At 38.2% G+C, this 18,271-nt stretch overlaps 1 protein-coding gene and 1 long non-coding RNA gene across 3 annotated transcripts in view; one reads left to right on the forward strand and one right to left on the reverse strand.

Moving 5' to 3' along the window:
• The window catches only part of LOC114242252 (uncharacterized), a 137,149-nt gene that overhangs the window by 39,591 nt on the left and 79,287 nt on the right, over positions 1–18,271 (forward strand). The window lies entirely within an intron of this gene.
• On the reverse strand, positions 1,108–13,292 carry LOC149501996 (uncharacterized). 2 transcript variants are annotated; one of them, XR_016323769.1, is made up of 2 exons: positions 13,242–13,292; positions 1,108–1,514 (listed from the first exon to the last, which is right to left on the reverse strand). It is a non-coding gene; the product is annotated as an uncharacterized LOC149501996 (long non-coding RNA). The 2 variants fall into 2 exon arrangements; XR_016323768.1 differs by having other exon boundaries at positions 13,222–13,292.

Here is an 18,271-nt window from a genome sequence, read left to right on the forward strand (position 1 = left end):
GAACGACTGTGTAATTGTTATGTGTTCAGAGATAAAATAAAATATGAGAGCGAAAAGTCTACATTTTAGAACGGTATATACGGATACTTGTATGCTCCAGCAATAATTATCGTACATAAATTGTATTTTATATGTCAAAATTAAGTGATTTGTCGTGACCGCTTGCGGGAACGATATCAATGAGGTGACTAAATGATGGCTAGAGGTCGCCGATGGCTTAGTGCTAGTTAATTGGCCAAGCCATGTAATACGGAAGCCTTTTGCTGTAATGATGATGGTAGAAAGAAGCCGGCAATTTAATAAATAAGGTTTGAGGGGCTTATGAAATTGAAATGATTCATTTACCTTACCGATCGAAGGCAAATTCATTCCTATAAAAAACTAGTTCGCGCCTAATGCGTTAATATAGGTCTTGTAAGTTAATGTTCTAGAATGAATTACTACACGTTTACTCAGTTCTTTAAATAGGTATTCATTACTGCTTCGTGACAGATATGAGTATGATGTCCGTGCCCAACCGTGCGGGTTCCCAACTAGCTTTACCACTAATAATTACGCAAAATTTCACAATTTGCGGGTACTTTCACATTCGCCTGACTACAGAATTTCAACTCCTACATTCTATCTTGTACCAATTATTTTTTCTGGAATAGTGGTAGTAGCGCGTATCATGAATTCCAAATTGAAGACAAGTGTGGGATACACCAATGGAACTGAAACTGACTGAGCGATGTCTGCGTTGTGGTATACTATCTATACTTATTGCCTTGATCGCATAACACCAGATGAGATTACCAACAAAATTTAAGAAAATTCAAATCAAGCTACTGCTTCATTTTAAGCTAATATCTATCGTGGAATATTCCTAGACATTACGATAAATTAACAAATATACAAGTACGCATTACAAACGAGTCGGTATCGTGATTAGAACGTTTATTGGACGTGCGGGACTAACCGTTAACGCCATTAACACAGAATCTTTTACGAACGAGAGATAAAGGCGAAAACGTAAACAAGGTCGATATTCTCTGATTAGGTCGTCTGCAGACGATGCTTTTCTGTTTTAGAAGCTGCAAGAAACGCGCTTTTAAATAATACCAATGCTCTTGTTTTTGCAACTGATCTTTACTATAAACCTATTTATGTAAACGTAACCTTAAATCTTAAAGTCATTAACTCGAAAAAATCAGTTTTTATTCTCTTTACTTAAGATAAACATTTTTATTATTGTATACGCGGCTGAACGTGCCTTCTTCTTCTGAGTCGGTCTCTTCATTGCTGAAGGTCGTGTTTAATTTTAAATGTGGTCCTCTCAATGCATAATGCTTTCCCACGTCTTCCTGTCCTCGGCGGTCTTTATAGCCTCGGTTATTGGCAGGCCGGTGATCGTCTTTACCAGATCGGACCAGCGGGTAGGTGAGCGTCCGCGTGACCTTCTCCCGTCAACCTGCCTGTCTGGTGTTAAATGATCACCGGGCCCGTTAGCTCACAACGTGAAATTCGCCTCTCACCTAAAAACGTCATGTTAAAGTCTCAATTGTATCGTACAACATCTATGAATTACAACTTCGCACATGAAAGAGGCAGTCTGATACTGGTGGTACGGTATTCAAATTTAAAATAATTAATAGAAGACTTAAAAAGAGAACAGACAGAACACGACTACCTCAGTAAGAGAATATAACTCGCTTGGATATAAGCAACCATACGATCGCCATATCTGTTCTATTTTAGTCTGCGTTAATTATCGAATGCATCGTCATGTGTATGACGCGCCTTTATAAATAGCAATCTGTTTTTACTCGCTATGAATAATGCATCGAACAAAGCAGTAATTTAAAAAGTTAGACTGCGGTCGGTTACACAAGCCTTAGATGCAAACTGTAACAAAGATTTGGTGCTTTCTGTATAGGAACTAATACCGCATCTAATGTCAGCATATTTTTTAATAAAGGATACTATTATTATGTAGAAACAGGCTGCTTGACTTCAAGATACCGCTATTCTTTGATTGCTTAGACGAGAGAACTGTTATAGTTCTCTTCCCATCTGATGTTTAGAGGCCCATAGACGTTACATCTCAGTTATATAATAAATAATTATGCCATTTTTTTCCTTGTGCTTTTTTATTTCTTTATTGCAATGAGCGGATGAGCTCAGAGCCCACCTGGTGTTCAGTGGTTACCGGAGCCCAAAGACATCTACAACGTAAATTTCGCCACCCACCTTGAGATAGTGATAAGTACTAAGGTCTCAGTATAGTTACAACGGTTGCCCCACCCTTCAAACCGAAACGCATTGCTGCTTCACGGCAGAAATAGGCAGGTTGATGGTACCTACCCGTGCGGACTGACAAGTGGTCCTACCACCAGTAATCTAATATTGCAGGTTTGATTTTTATTACACGATGCTGTTCCTTCACCGTGGAAATCAATCGTGAATATTTGTTAAGTACGTATTTCAATAGAAAAGTAGGTACCCGCCTGCGGGATTCGAACACTGTTGCATCGCTCGATACGAATGCACCGGACGTCTTATCCTTTAAACCGGGACGACTACTATTATTATTACAAGGGGTAATTCCTTCATCGTGGAATTCACGAATGAACACCAGTCTAGCACTTATTTCATTACAAAAATTGGTATCAGCTTCGCTCGATACGTGTTGACCGGGTATCTTATCGAACAGGTCACGACTTCAAAAAACGAAGTTAGTTAGTTCTGCGTGCAAAGAAACGTAAGCGTAAAGTAAAGTAAAGTAAAGTAAAGTGATTGTTCAAAGCCTTTGAAATTTTAGAATAGAAATGTTAAACGTAGATTAAACCGCAAAAGTATAACAGTTTTATCTGCGACTTGCAAAGTTGTATCTGTGGTTTTTGTCCAGCTTGATTGCCACACAACTTTGACGACGACTGTTTTAAGCTTTATAGGGCTAATTAACCAATTCAATTAATCAGTTGGATAGGCGTTTTACAATACAATTGAAAGTTCGAGCTTGTCTCGAGGTGAGTGGCATCATTAACGGTTCGGTTGTGATTAGAGATGTCAATCGATAACAATATCGGTTCGATTCAGTATCGTCTTAAACCCATTTCCTTAGAGGACAAAACGGGATTTTTAGCAAAAGGTTTAAAAAAAAAACGCATTAAAATTATTTAAAAAAGAAAGGTAATTGAAGACACGAATTGATGAAGGGACCAAGTACCATTTTTAATATTTTTGAGTTTTTACATTCAATGAAGGTGTTATGTGCCAAAAAAAAACCTATAAGCCATATTGGACCTTAAAGCTCCGGGTTTAAAGGCTATTTTTAGAAATTGCATGTGATGAAGGAGTTATGTACAAAGAAAAAGTACAGAAGTTTGTTGTTCGTTTTGTCAAAATTAACAAATTGTATCATATCCCCTCCATCCATCTCATGTCTTCAATTAAAAATTTATAAACCAAATAGATTAAAACATAATTTTTGTTTATAAAACTCAATTGATACACGGTAGTGGTCTGAAATCTGTTTTTCAATGTCAAGTGTCCTGTATGTACCCCGATGTCGAAAACAGTACTTCCTAGCTATTTCATCTAGCCAAATGCGCATTAATTTCTTTCAGAAAGTGCTTTTATCTTCTGTGCGTTTCTTCTTCAAATTCGGCTTCAGTTTTTAATGTTTCCATGATGTTACACAGTATGTTCACTACTATTTATATACATACTCAGGTGTTTTTTGAGTATTTATTGACACTAATATACAAATTAGTAGCCTGTAGTATCTCCCACAGTGCTACTCAAACATAATCTATTTTCTTTTAATCAAACAGCGCGTATCGGTTTTCGAAAAAAAAAAACCCTTTTCTTTAAGTTTTCTCAAAACCGTTTAACATCACTAGTTCTGTAGCAACTTAACATTACATGGGCCGTGATCTCGCTTACCCATCAATCGCAATAAAGGCAAATTTCAGCATTTGTAAACAGACTTGACACTACCTAGTCATTTACGAATGACTTCGCAGTTGCGGTAACTGCGAAAATTTGATGCCGTTAAACACGAGGTGGGCCGTATTTATTCACCCGTTCATAATATGAATAACACCAGTCTTAATTTCCTCTATATCCTGAATATCTCAATTTCCTATTTCTGTAGTTAATGCGTTTCGGTTTGAAGGATGAGTTAGCCGTTGTACTTACTATAAAACTCATGTCTCAAAGTGAGTGGCAGCGTTAACGTTGTTGATGTCTACGGGTTCCGGTAACCACTTAACACCATGTAGATTGAGAGCTCGTCAACATATGTAAGCAAAAAAAAAAAATGGCTGCCATAAATTATACGATAATATCCAAACACGAGGCACAGTTTTCACGAGATCATGACGTCTTATCTGTTTATGCATATATCTTATCTAAAGCGTTCATAAATATTTCGTTTTGATTGAAAACATAACCCCGTGCTACGGCGTCAGACGATAAAAGCATACGTCTTATACATAATTCACTTTAAATTATCTTTTATGCATATATATTTTTTAAACTCTATATTGGAACATTGAATATTTTTGTGTGAATGGTTTTTAAAATTCACGTCCGGCTTGCCGATTTTGTGTGTGCGTGCGTCCGCCCCAATTTTGTGTGTGTACTGACGGTAGGTACCAAGACGAAAATAGGCCATGAAGTACCAACGAGAAATAATAAATAATTGGGGACATAACCATACACGTTCAGTGGGCCTTAGACAGTGGGGTAGACACTGTACTATGGAAACCAGAAACAGTTATATATAATGCATCTGTAGTATGTAGTCTGATATATACATAGATGCTATAAACTCTTACAAATACCGAACAAATATGTTTGTCACACATCGGGCAAATATTTTCCTTACGGAAGGATTGCCACATAGAGAAAAAAAAATTCGTGCCTTGATCATGATCTAATGATCTTTCCGCGCCTAGGGGTGCTGGTATGTGGATCTTAACGGTCCATAGATGTTGGGAGGCCGCCCCAGCGGAACCACTGGTTTTCAGGGACACCTCGCTAGTTCAGAACCAGCCTATCAGGTTGGAACGCGATACACCGCAGACCGGATTGCTCTTCATTGCCGATGTCAACTCGGATAGCGTCCGCCGCTGCGTTATATTGTCCTTACGCCAGCGCACTAGAGTAGCAGTAGCGTGCGGCGCAGGATCTAACCACTCAGGTCATCTGACAAACATTTACCCGATATGACAATCTAATCCATGACCTGTCCAGCGGTCCAGCAGTCAGTGGCGATAACTACCGCGCCACTGAATAAGCCATGTGTACACAGTTACAACTCAATCGGCTTAACGACGCGCGAGTGTTTTGTATAACACAAAATAAACAAAGCAACAAATTATCAGATGTAAATTGTAATATATTTTATATCGTATTTAGCGGCGGAACCGAGGACTCAATATAGTAGGAAGTACATTTGTTGCATTCCTGGGTTCCGAAGCCATTAGGCGAAAGCTGGTTGTCGGCGTGACACTGGTCACGTACCAACATTTTTTCGCTCTTTCTAGAAGTTAAATGTAAGTGACGTATTTAAATTAAATAATTTGCTGATGGCATGTTATATGAAACCTTAATGTGGAATGTAATCAAACGTTAAGAACCTGCCTTTAATTATTATTATTTTGCGTACATGGGTGAACAAGGGCACGTTCCACTTGGTGTAAAGTGGGTATCGGAGCTCAAAGATATCACAATAGAGCCATCCACCACATAAATTTTGGACTGCGGTCTTAAACGTTGACGTCACTCTACAATATGTGCACTCTCCGTCTAGAATGAAATAAAAACGCTCCCTGCTTCCATATGTCTAAACATTTTAACGTTTGTTCACAATCTATAAATAATAATGTTAACGTCATAAGTGAAAGTTACGTTTTTTTTTATTACTTGGGTGGGTGGACGAGCTCACGGTATGTACAGTACAACGGCTGCCCACCCTACAAACCGAAACGCATTACTGCTTCACGGCAGAAATAAGCAGGTTGGTGGTACCTATCCGTGCGGACTCATAAGACGTCATACCGCGAGTAATTACGTAAATTATAATTTTGCCGATTTAATTTTTAGCACACGATGTTATTCCTACACCGTGGAAGTTAATCGTGAACATTTGCTAAGTACGTACTTCATTGCGAAAATTGGTACTTGTCAGCGGGATCCGAACACCGTTGCATCGCTAGATACGAATGCACCGGACGTCTTATCCTTTAGGCCACGACGACTTCACGTTTGGAAGTTTCAAGTCAACACAAGTCTGATATGTTAAATTGATGATTCCTTGTTTGTATAATCGCATTATCTGAGTAATGGCGTACGTGCCCGACTGGCACACATTACGATACGTAATTGTTCGAATCGTTATCACGACCGCAACGCAATGTGTGCGTTTAAGGTATGGTTCCGAACTCGGCGGTAGACTAACTACAGACCGCATTACTCCACAATATAACCGGTATTGAGTGTCGATATCGTCGCTCTAGAACGGTGTTTCCCAACACGGGGACCACGCCCCCCACAAAGGGGCAATTTGATAATTAAGGTGGGCAACCGCACTAAATTAATATCTTCTTCTGAGTCGGTTTCTTCATTGCTAAAGGTCGTGTCTAATCTGAAATGTTGACCACTCGATGCACAATGCTTCCCCATGTCTTCCTGTCCTCGGCGGTCTTTATAGCCTCGGTTATTGGCAGACCGGTGAGCGTCTTTACCAGATCAGACCAGCGAGTAGGTGAGCGCCCACGTGATCTTCTCCCGTCAATCAGAGCCTCTACGAGCCATGTGACTGAAGTACGTGAGAATACGTTGGAAGCAAATAGCGGACAGCCTTATCCCAATACCGAGCTCCTTCCGAATGGATAAGTTGATCCGGCGTGCTGTCCATGGAATTCTCAACATCCGCCTCCAACACCACATTTCAAAAGCGTCAATCTTTACCCTCTCACTTCGTCTTATCGTCCAGGATTCGGCGCCATCAAGGAAAATTGAGAAGACCAATTTACGTACCAGCCTAACTTTGGTTTTGTGGAATATATTGCGGTCTTCCTATAATTAATATGAAAAAGTCTGTATTAAAATTATTTTGAATTTGAGTTTCAGTTTTTTATTAGATGTTTTGAAATATTACTGGGTTCTGATAAAAAAATCATAGTGATTTCTTCCTAAAACCTATCTTTTGTGTTTTTTAAGTGAACAAATCAATATTTTAATGTTAAAAATTATGTATGGGTGGCATAAAAATTTTAGAAATGTTACGTTATTGTGGGGCATGGCACAAAAAAGGTTGGGAAACACTGGTCTAAAACTTATTCAATATTGTTTGAAACATGTAGCCTTGATGCAAATGCATCGGGTACTCTGATACAGTTTGCCGTCAGGTTTGAAATAGAACCTTTACATTTTCGGCATGACTCAATCGCCCTTGATTTTGGTCAGTTGTTTTTTTTTTTCTCATACGGCGCCGGCGTCGGGAGCTTTGTACCTTTAGATAGTAGTGCTATTTGTTATACATTGAAGAGTGCTTTGTTTTGAATTCAGGAGCTTGAGAGCTTGCTGTCTTTGGGCCGAAGTAAGAAGACAAATTTATGTTCTTATATTATTCATACTTTGCGTTGCTCTTTCATTTGCTTTTTGCGGGAAAATATTAATCGGAAATTTTTATACGAGCATTTGCGTTGAGTGTTCTCTGATCGAAATTAATGAACTATAACTTGCTGAAATAATATTAAAATCTGCATTTTTTTGTTCCCTTACATTTAACAAAATTAAATGTGCAAAGAAATATCTCTGAACCCAAATAATTGTTAAATAATTTAAATACATTAAATATAATTGTAATTTTGTTTATTGCTTAGATAGGCAGACGAGCTCACGGCCCACCTGGTGTTAAGTGGTTACCGGAGCCCACAGACATCTACAACTTAAATGCCGCCACCCACCTCGAGACACGAGTTGTAAGGTCTCAGTTTTTTAACCGTACATTGTATTCAGAACTTAGTATGTGTAACAGAGAAATTTTAAAGTAAAGAAATATCTCGAATTCTTCAACGATAAATGCTTTTACATGAATGGACGTGAAAAAAGAGTTCGATCGTTCTTTGAGAGACTTGTCAGGGCTTCGGCGAACGTATATATATGTATTGAATGCACAAAACAATAATACAGCGTCACTTATTTGATCGACTTAAGTACCTTAACGGTATGAATATATTATCATAATCTGTGACTGTGAGTGTCTTTCAAACGTTTGTTTACCTTCAGATCATCACGTTTATCACGATGACATTGAGATCGATAAATCTGTTGGATTGTTCGTGAAATTACAGTGCAATATGGTGTGTGTATATGCCCTATAATTTATATGGCGGGTCACTACTCAGACATCGGGCATGAAACCGAGTTAAAGCATCACAGGAATTTACTTCATTTATATAATCAATTACCGTAACCCAGTCATGTAAATAAACTATAAAAATACGGATGGAAATAATTATATGACAATCGTTTATTAAACCTAAATAAACAATAATTTTGTAGATGGCGAATGGGAATGCAGGCGGTCACATAGGGCAGTACTAGCCCTAAATACGTCATTACGGATCCTCCCGATCCATTAACGGTGCTTTTAGGTATCTCGAGCACCGTTCACCGTCCTCGCCGGACCCGTCCCTTGCGACGAAGGGCTCAACGAGTAAATTAACCCATAGACACAGCCCACTGAGTTTCTCGCCGGATCTTCTCAGTGGGTCGCCATTCCGGTCCGGTTGTAGTTTTTGCGAGACAGTGCTCTTGCTAGAGCTAGCTTTAGCAAATTCTTTCAGGCTGAGCCCGTGAACTCATCTACCCTTTCGGGCGTAGCTAGAATAGCTCTTGAGGCTACCAGCGATTAGGCAGGAGAATTATAATTTTTTTAAAGTCAAAAATATCTAAGGTTGAATTATCAAAAGCAATAAATGCGAAGTATCCAAAAAATTCACTTAAACAAAAGACATTAATTTATACCTGCCAATTCGAACACAATATTCAATATAAATACTAGTAACATGCTTAACATTACGTATAGAATTAATTGAATTAACAAAATAATAGAAAGTCATTGCCCGTTATTTAGTTGAAAACAAGGATGTCCTTGTCTCATACAAATTAACCAACGAAAAATACGGAAAGTCTTTAGTCTATATGTAAAATAGCATGATGAAAAACAGAGTATTAGGTTTTATTATCATTATTTTCAATTAGGTCGTATTTCCGTTCGTTTAGTTTATCGCACGTACCGAAATATTAATTAGTATAAACATCCATTTAATATTTTGTTCGGTCAAGGGTTTAGTTTAAAATGTATTAATTATCAAGTCAAAATATTGCACGCTACGTATTTTTTTCTTCTAATTATGGACTCGTATATTGATTAGAAAATTTTATCTTTTTTCTTTTACATAATTATTGCTTTGACTTGACAGCGACGACCTTATGATCATCTATCTTTTGTTATAATAAATTAATCGAAGTCCATAGACGTTAATGTTGGCGTCCTCTTTGAGATTGTCCCACGCGCACGCTTCAATTCGGAACACATTGCTGCTCTCATGCTCTGGGGCTGAGATGGACAGGATGACAATATCTAACCGTGCAGACTCTCTCCCTACCATCCGTTAAATATTGATCAAACGATTAGTGTGGCCAGTCGAAAGAACTGGATTACGAATGAAACTATTAAACGAATGTCGCTCAAAGAATTCTACACAGATTAATTTTTATTTTATTTTTATAAAACGTTCTTGTATGTGTATAAATAAACCTTTATTATTGTCGTAAACTAACTTTTGGCACATGCGATGCGTCCCTGTGTCTTGCCTCAGATCGTGAGCGTAGCTAGGCCTTCGAGCTGAACCTTGAACCGTTGCCAGAGCAGTACAATAGATAGGTCATATTATAATATATACTTGACTCCATAATATATTAAAGCATCAAATTAATCTCGTGAAAATGCGACTTAAACATGTCTAGATTTCAATGAGATGTATTTAAATAAACTAGATGTCCCGCAGTAGTCGAAATTCGACTATAATTAATTGGAATTGTAAGTTTGTACACTATTATGATTGTATTTTATACTTCTATAATCACAAATTTCGCCAAGACTACACTATAAAAAATATTAACAAACACAAACCATATTCTATTCTCAATTTGACAACAGACGTCAAGAACAAAAGTTTGACAATAAATAGTATGCATGCGTGTGTGCGTCAAATATACGGTATGTAGTGTGTGTAATGTTTTCTTTATTGATTTAATGTATCTTTTATGCATTATTTAAAAAAAATATTAGCATTGTGCACGTCTTCTCTATTTTCTCTATAAGTGTGGAAAATTTCATACTCCTCCGTCCGCGCAATTTTCGTAAAAAGGGATAGAAAGTTTTTGCTTCACGTATTAATATATAGATTCTTCTTAAAACCGTTGTTTATGAAGAAACTTAAGGAAAAATAATTATAAGAAATTGGCGTATGTCCTTTTTGCCTTTCTTTTTTTTATAGCCTTGAGAGGCTATTTCAGCTTCGCCATGACGTGTAGGTGAGCTCACGGGGCTCAAACCGGAAGTGTTGCTAACACTGGCCCTAGCAAGACCTGTGCATCGCAGAATCTACCACCGGATCGTAAACGCGACCCACTGAGAAGGTCCGGCGAGAAACTCAGTGGGCTCTGTCTATGGGTTAATTTACTGGTCGAACCCTTCGTTGCAAGCGACGGGTTCGGCGAGGACAGTGACCGGTGCTTGAGGTGCCTAAAAGCACCGTTAATGGATCGGGTGGATCCGTAATGACGTGTTTAGGGTGACGTCGACTGTTTACCATTCCGTCCACAGGATCAGGTATGTAACTTTCGGCGGCCACGACAAGAGGGTTTTCGTGTCGTGCCGCCTTCTCAATGTGGCGCAATGATGCCGAGTTAACTACCTTCGAAGTCTTTGTTACACGATAAAATGAATGTGAATCGGCACACGTATTGTCCGATGTCATTCACTTCGGGGGAACGAAATTGAGAAAGTCGGATTATGCGGGTATTGAATGAGGCCCTCCATGACCAATTCTGGACAAATGTGGGCAAACCGTGAAACACCAATGCTGATATTATTTATCCTCTTTCGTTGATACACGTGTTTGTAAAATAGTTGATTTTTTCCCGCGTAATCACGAGCATCTTGTTCAGTAGTAAGGAAAGTCAAATGTAATGTAAATCTGGCTTATGTGCTTATGTAATGTGCCTGTTGTTATCTGATTGTTTACGCTGTGAATGTCATTGGCGACGGTTTTGTGTTGTACGTTCATCTTTTATGGTAAGTTATAGTTTTGTCAATACACTAGATCGGACAATAGCCAATAATATGGCGTTAAGTAGTGCTTTTACTACCTAATCGTTGGTAATCCATAGGGCTACGCGTGCACTGGTAGGTGAGCTCGCGGGGTTCAACCTGGTAGGTCTGGCCAATATTAGCCCTAGCCAGAGCAGGGTTTCGTTGGATCTACCACCGGATCGGAATCGCAACCCATTGAGAAGATCCAGTGAGAAACAGTGGGTTGGAGCACGCCGAAGACTAGGTTGCTCTGCGAAACTCTCAACGAGTTTGACGAGAACGGTGATCGGGACGATCCGATAAGACATGTTTAGGGGGACGGTAGCTTCGCCTTGCCCCGTTCTTTTTTTTCGTACCTATTCTAGTAACCTCAAGGGGTTATTCTAGATTCATCGACGACGTTGCTAACCCTAACCCTAACAAGAGCAGTGCTTTGCAGAATCTACCACCGGATCGGAAACGCGATATTAATTTACTCGCCGAGCCCTTCGTTGCAAGCGACAGCCAGGATAAAAGAGTTGAGTGGTTACTACCCATTCATTAAATAGTAAAGCGCGCTTCTCGGCTGAAATATTCTAGAAGGTGGTATTTTCCGGTGCGGGATATATACACCTCAGTGTACAATGAACAATATGTAACTCCACTTTTGCAGAATTACATTGCACATATTTATTTGTATTACGAACATCAGAATCTCTTACAATGATATTATCAAATAAACAAAACAAAAATGGAACCAACGCCGTTGTAATACCAGTTGTGTAAATAAAACAGGCCAGAGTGACTGAGGTTGGGTTGGATATCGTTATTTCGACCTTGTTTATTTGTTTACTTGAGATAGCATTAATCTAGAATTAATTATAAACTTTGAGGGTACTGTGAACTGTTTTTTTTCTTTCGTCCAAAATTTTATTGTATAAACGAATGTGAGACAGCCCATGCGATGTTAATAAGTACCGCAACTCAAAAAATTCACTATGTGTTTTCTGCAACCCATATCGACACATGAAATGTAAATCTCTATTGTAAAGTATAACGTTTGTCCCTCACCATTAAAACAGATATCGGTTAGTAGTATTGTGGATTTAATTCATTTTGTTTTTAAATCAATCATATACCTAAAGTAATATTATAAGGTCAGGATAGAGTGTACTCATTCATAAGTTCTATTAATTCGATATTCATCACAATTGGCCTTTAATGTTCCGTTAGTCATCATGACCTTTGTTTTTTTTGGGTGTTCATAATCAACCGTGCCTTGCATTTACCGTGTAAATCGGCATAAAATTCTAGTGTTTTCTTCGGTGACCAGTCAGTCGGCCGTGACCAAGGAAACTGCAAAGTATCCGAAACGTTAGAAAGAATATATCTAATTAAAATAATAAACACAAGTTTATACTGGTTTAAGGGAAAATCATAAGATCGTCTGAAAATCGCCCGCGAAGCAGTAGTGCGTTTCGGTCGTTAGAAGGATTTGCCCACTGAGTATCTTCTCAGTGGGTCGCGTTTCCGATCCGGTAGTAGATTCTGCGAAGCACGGCTCTTGCTAGGACCAGTGTTAGCAATACTCCGGCTTGAGCCCCGTGAGCTCACCTACACGTCAAGGAGAATGAAAAATAGTCTCTCAAAGCTATCAGCAGAGGTAGGAAAAAAAGGACGAGGACAAGCTATTAGATATTTATACTGCTGTGTTACATTATTAAGATATATCATTAGGATCGGATTTCTTCAAGACAAAAACTGGCTCAATCAAATATATATGCGAATGCCTCCGCAAACATTTCACAGGCACAAGTCACCTGCACTAAACATGAAACGCGGATCGATAAGACTTCAATTACCGTCTATTTACGTTTCTGACCTCGCTCATTAAATTATCGGCACGCGTTGACACGACCGCACCCGGCTGTCGTCAACTTGTTACTAATGTAGTCACAATGTAGTGTCACTGATTTGGTGATGGCTTAGAAACGCCTTGTTATTCGCATTATTATTGGGAACGAAGAGATCAGGAGCCACGTTTTGGCTATCGGAATTCGTAGACAACATTATGGTGAATTCATCAGAGTAACTTGCATCAGAACCAGTTAGGATGTTCGACTTATTTGAAGATACCTTAGATATACGAAACGCCATATAATTAAACTGATTTAAAATATTGAACTCAAGATTTTCAATATTGATTTGTTAATGTTGTATTTTATACTCGTACTATAATTATTTTTATGTGATCATTGAAAAGTCTAACATTTTTTTTAGTGAACATTTCGTGTTTTCGCCTTTAGGCCATTAAACTAATTTTGCTCGTAATTAAGCTATCCTTGAAACACTAACCCTGTTGATAAAATCCGAAGTGTAGATAACCAAGTATATTTACATCATTTTTTATAATATTTAATTTACATTATATTGGTAGGAGAGCGTACAGTCCACCTGTTCTTAAGTGGTTATAAAGATAGACTGCACTCAACATCAACCAGTGGTTTGTATTTTTTATAAACAATAAATGATCCTTCAAAATCGTTTGGTCCTCCTTTCCAAACCGAAATGTAAGACTTCTTAGCAGCATAAATAGGCAGTATAGTAGTAATGAAACACAGTATGCTGGTATAACAATCGTGGAACCCTCCCACAGACACAGCCCACTGAGTTTCTCGCCGGATCTTGTCACTGGGTCGCGTTTCCGATCCGGTGATAGATTCTGCGTAGCACTGCTCTTGCTAAGCCTAGTGTTAACAACTCTGTTTAGATCCCCGTGAGTTCACCTACTCGCCTTGTTACGCTGGCATAACCCCTAGTCTACCAGCCTCAGGTAGAAGAAAAAAAAAGAAAGTGGAACCCTGAATTTCCCATTGAATCCCTTAGTTCAAAAACACCCATCCAAAATAATTAGGTGGTTCTATTCAGGGTTACACAATAAAAAATTAAACAATCAAAAGCCAGCTGTCAAATGTGTAATTAACAAAACGGTTGGCAGACAAGTTGACGCTAAATGTGATATTTGGAAGAGTTCCAATGTAATATGTTTACGTGTTTTCGTATTTCTAGTAAATGGAGTTTACTAGAGATTATCGATGTGAGTCAGCATTATAAAATTACGAAATACATTAATAAGTCGCGTTTAGGGCGTAATTTGAACACAGGAATTATCGTCGAAAGTTGTGAGGGTTGTTTCTCCAATATGTTTAAGACCGAGCACTCAACCAGAAACTTTTAGTTTTGTTGATCTAGTAACCACAAACAAGTCTGTAATGTGAACCAGGTACAGAACGGAAATTTCATTTAGTGTACAATGATCCTAAAGTTGTTTTTTTTTCCTACCTAAGCTGATGGTCTAGAGAGACCACATCAGCGTAACCTTAACTAGTAGGTGAGCTCACGGAGCTCAAACCTGATGATGTTGCTAACATGAACCCTAGCAAGAGCCATGCTTCGCAGAATCTACCACCGGATCGGAAACGCGACCCACTGAGAAGATCCGGCGAGAAACTCAGTGGGCTGTGTCTGTTAATTTACTCGCCGAGACCTTCGTCTTAAGCGACGGGTTCCGATGACGATGACCGGCTAAAGTTGTAGGTACCGCTTCATAAACTATATACTCACCAGAGGTTTAGCTGGATTCGACTCGCTCCAGCAAAATCCCATCATTCAATACTAGTAGTACAATGGTATTTCATTAGTTAGACGGTCTTGATTAAAACCGTTTGCTCCCAACACGTTACTAAGGAATGAGCCGATTTAAAAAAATTAAATAAACGCAGCATTAACGTTCACAAGATAACCGACGTTCAAAAGGTGATAACTTATCTTAGCATCCTGAATTCTCTATCGTCAGCTGAATGTTTCGGTTTACTATTATAATTCAAATATGAAAATGGACCTTCAAAACTTTTCATCGAAGCGAGTCTTTTAGGGCGCTTTCAAATGGCCATGATTTTTGCACCGATTCAGAATGCAGTTTCACCACTGAGAAAAATGGGGAGAACTTCATCGCTGACTCCTTTCCTAAACATATACGTAATTTATTTTCTAGGCTTTGGTTTGGTCGTGCCTCTTGAAATACTGACCTCCACGAGTATCTCGTAGTACCTCGTTCTTGATACACTCGTGGAAGGCTTAAACGACTAAAGGAAGATCTTGAACCGAGCGGGTGATATTGCTCGGTAGACCAAAAGTCTAGAAGTTGTTGTCCGGAAATTGAATATATGTAAGCTTATCTTGAAATTGTCATCAGCGAGATTCAGGCATCAAAAAAAAAAAAAAAAAAAAAAAAAAAAAAAAAAAAAAAAAAAAAAAAAAAAAAAAAAAAAAAAAAAAAAAACATCTGTCAAATATCTGTCTGTTGTATAATGGCTTCCACCACACACTGTGGAGTTGGACCGTAGTCTCTATTACGCTATTGGGTATCCTGTGAGTGAGCGATCATGATTTAAATTTCTCACCACTGTATTACATAGACACAAAAATGCTCCAGACAAGGTAAAGAATAGCGTATTGCCAAATATTCGCATTTAAGACATGAGGAACAAAACTTAAAAATCCACATTACATCTACACGATGATTCTGTGCTCACCGCAAACGCCTCAAAAGTGTGCTATATTATATTGTGGTCCAGAACAGAGTAGGAAATATGCAAAGCAGTAGTAACGAAATAGCAAGGTCTGGCTTTTATGACTATAATAATGATGCGCTTATAGGACCCTACATAGCATACGTAGAAGCCCATATGAAAACCACGAAAGCCATCCTGAGGGTGCAATTAGATAGCTTATAGAAGGCGAGTATGACTAAAACTATATCCATGAATGAATTAAGATAATGATACAATATTACATATAGTCTGTTGACAAGTTCCGACCTGTCTATATATTGTATATCGATCGATATTGCAGTGTGTACATTCATTGACAGAATTTTCACCATCTATGAAAAACAAAATAATCTGTTACAACAATTCATGCGGGCGATGCTTGGAGATGAACAGTAGAAGCTAGAGAAATGACGAAAGATTTCAAAGGGTTGCGAAATGTCGGGCAATTGTTTGTCCAGATTCTAAAATCTTAAGATAGATGCCGTTGTTTCGAAATATTAACAAAATCTAGAATACTAAGACATTCTCACCTTTTGTTTCTTTATTAATCTCGATATTGTTTTTTACAACTAGGTATGCAAATTAAGACACGTGAATCATGTGAAGGAATCATATTTCCTCAGTTCGTGAGAATACTCTTATCTCTAACAATGCACATGCACCGCTAATTTTCTAACAGTCAAATGTTTAAAGTCACTGTATAGGATTTGATGTAAGGAATTTTCGAAATATTATATCTAATAGTAAAGCGTTAAAATAACATGCTGAAATCCAAAACGCGATTTCTATAATATGATCCCTGAATATGTACATTGTTGTACCCCGAACATAATGCGTGTAAAAGTATTTTATACTTTTTGACGTGACAACGTCTTATAATTCGATGGAGCCGGCTGCACGAACGAAAAACATGACTCATGCGGCGTTATCTCGCTCCGAGGCGTTCCATTTAAGGCTTGAAGTGCAAGCAAGAGCTCGCAACGAGCGACAAAGAGGCACAATCGGCCTCCACGTTCGGCAGCGTTCGACATCTGTCTCTCTCCTACTTGAGTGAGCGATGCATCCGCGTGGACAGCTACTATACAATAATACATTTACATGTTTTTGTCAAGTATGAAGTTCAGTGAAGAGTGTGGTGTAAATTGTTTATTGCAACGATAATTGCGATAATTGAAAAATGAAACCATTCCATCAGTATTTTCTTATGACGTTGTCACGTTCAATTATCGTCAGTAAACCGACTTTACAGACAACCGATTTTTTTATACTCTGTGAGGTTAACGTCAAACCCTGTGGTTTGAAAGTAAAATAAAAAACAACACATCGCAGCGCTGGAGGAACATCGATGCGATTTGTTCATTTCAAAATTATCTATAGTCGCAAGAGTCAATTGATTAGCTGTTTCCAAAGACAAAGTCTACTAAATAACGTAACTGTCATAAACAAGAAACTATTTAAAAAACACGGAAATGAAACACATTACTTCTATTTTGCTACAATAATAACATTTTGTATTCAGCTCCGGTATGTTGTTGGCTTGCGTTCGAACCCGCCGCGGAGAATCACAATTGACTTTTTAAACATTCATTGTTTACGTAATGTTGTTTGCTTGGTCGTCTTCTAAAGGACAAATACATCAATTGAAGTACAGTTGAAACCTTAGTGTGTTTCATTCGGGCCTCTCAAGAAGTTTTTGAAAACCCTAACATCTGAGATTCTCTCGTCGTGAAAATGAAACCCGAAGTCAAACAAACCACTACTAACTAGTCAAGGCGCTGTTATTTCTCTGTGTGCAAAGAACTTGATTGTAATTTTTTTTGGAACGAAGTTCCTTATGGGACGATACGGAGGGGTATCTTAACCGGGAAAAAACGTCCGTAACGTAAGATTTTTTCTATTTAGTTTGTTATCAACATATGTCGCTGCACGTAAATTCAACAATTCCTGAATCGCGGTGACGAGATGTTACACAGTTGATAGACGTTGACTCTTGCGATTATTTGTATTTTTATAAATAAAAAATCGTAATAAAAAATGTATACCTGAATAATTATTATCTTTATACCTCTAATAGAACTTGAAATTAATATTTTTATAACAAGGAACTTCATTCCTATCCGGTGTCCCACGACACCACACATCTTTTTTTTTGTAGCAAATTCGGCGGTCGTTTTAATTTCGACGAATATCACTTTATTTCTCTGTCACCACGTAAATTGTAAAAAGTATTCGAAGTTTCGGAAATAATAAACGTGTAAATAATAACGTTTGAACATGAACGTGATCAAACAATACGGGT

The sequence above is a fragment of the Bombyx mandarina genome, chromosome 11 (genome assembly GCF_030267445.1).
Source record: "Bombyx mandarina strain Sakado chromosome 11, ASM3026744v2".
Lineage (NCBI taxonomy): Eukaryota > Metazoa > Arthropoda > Insecta > Lepidoptera > Bombycidae > Bombyx > Bombyx mandarina.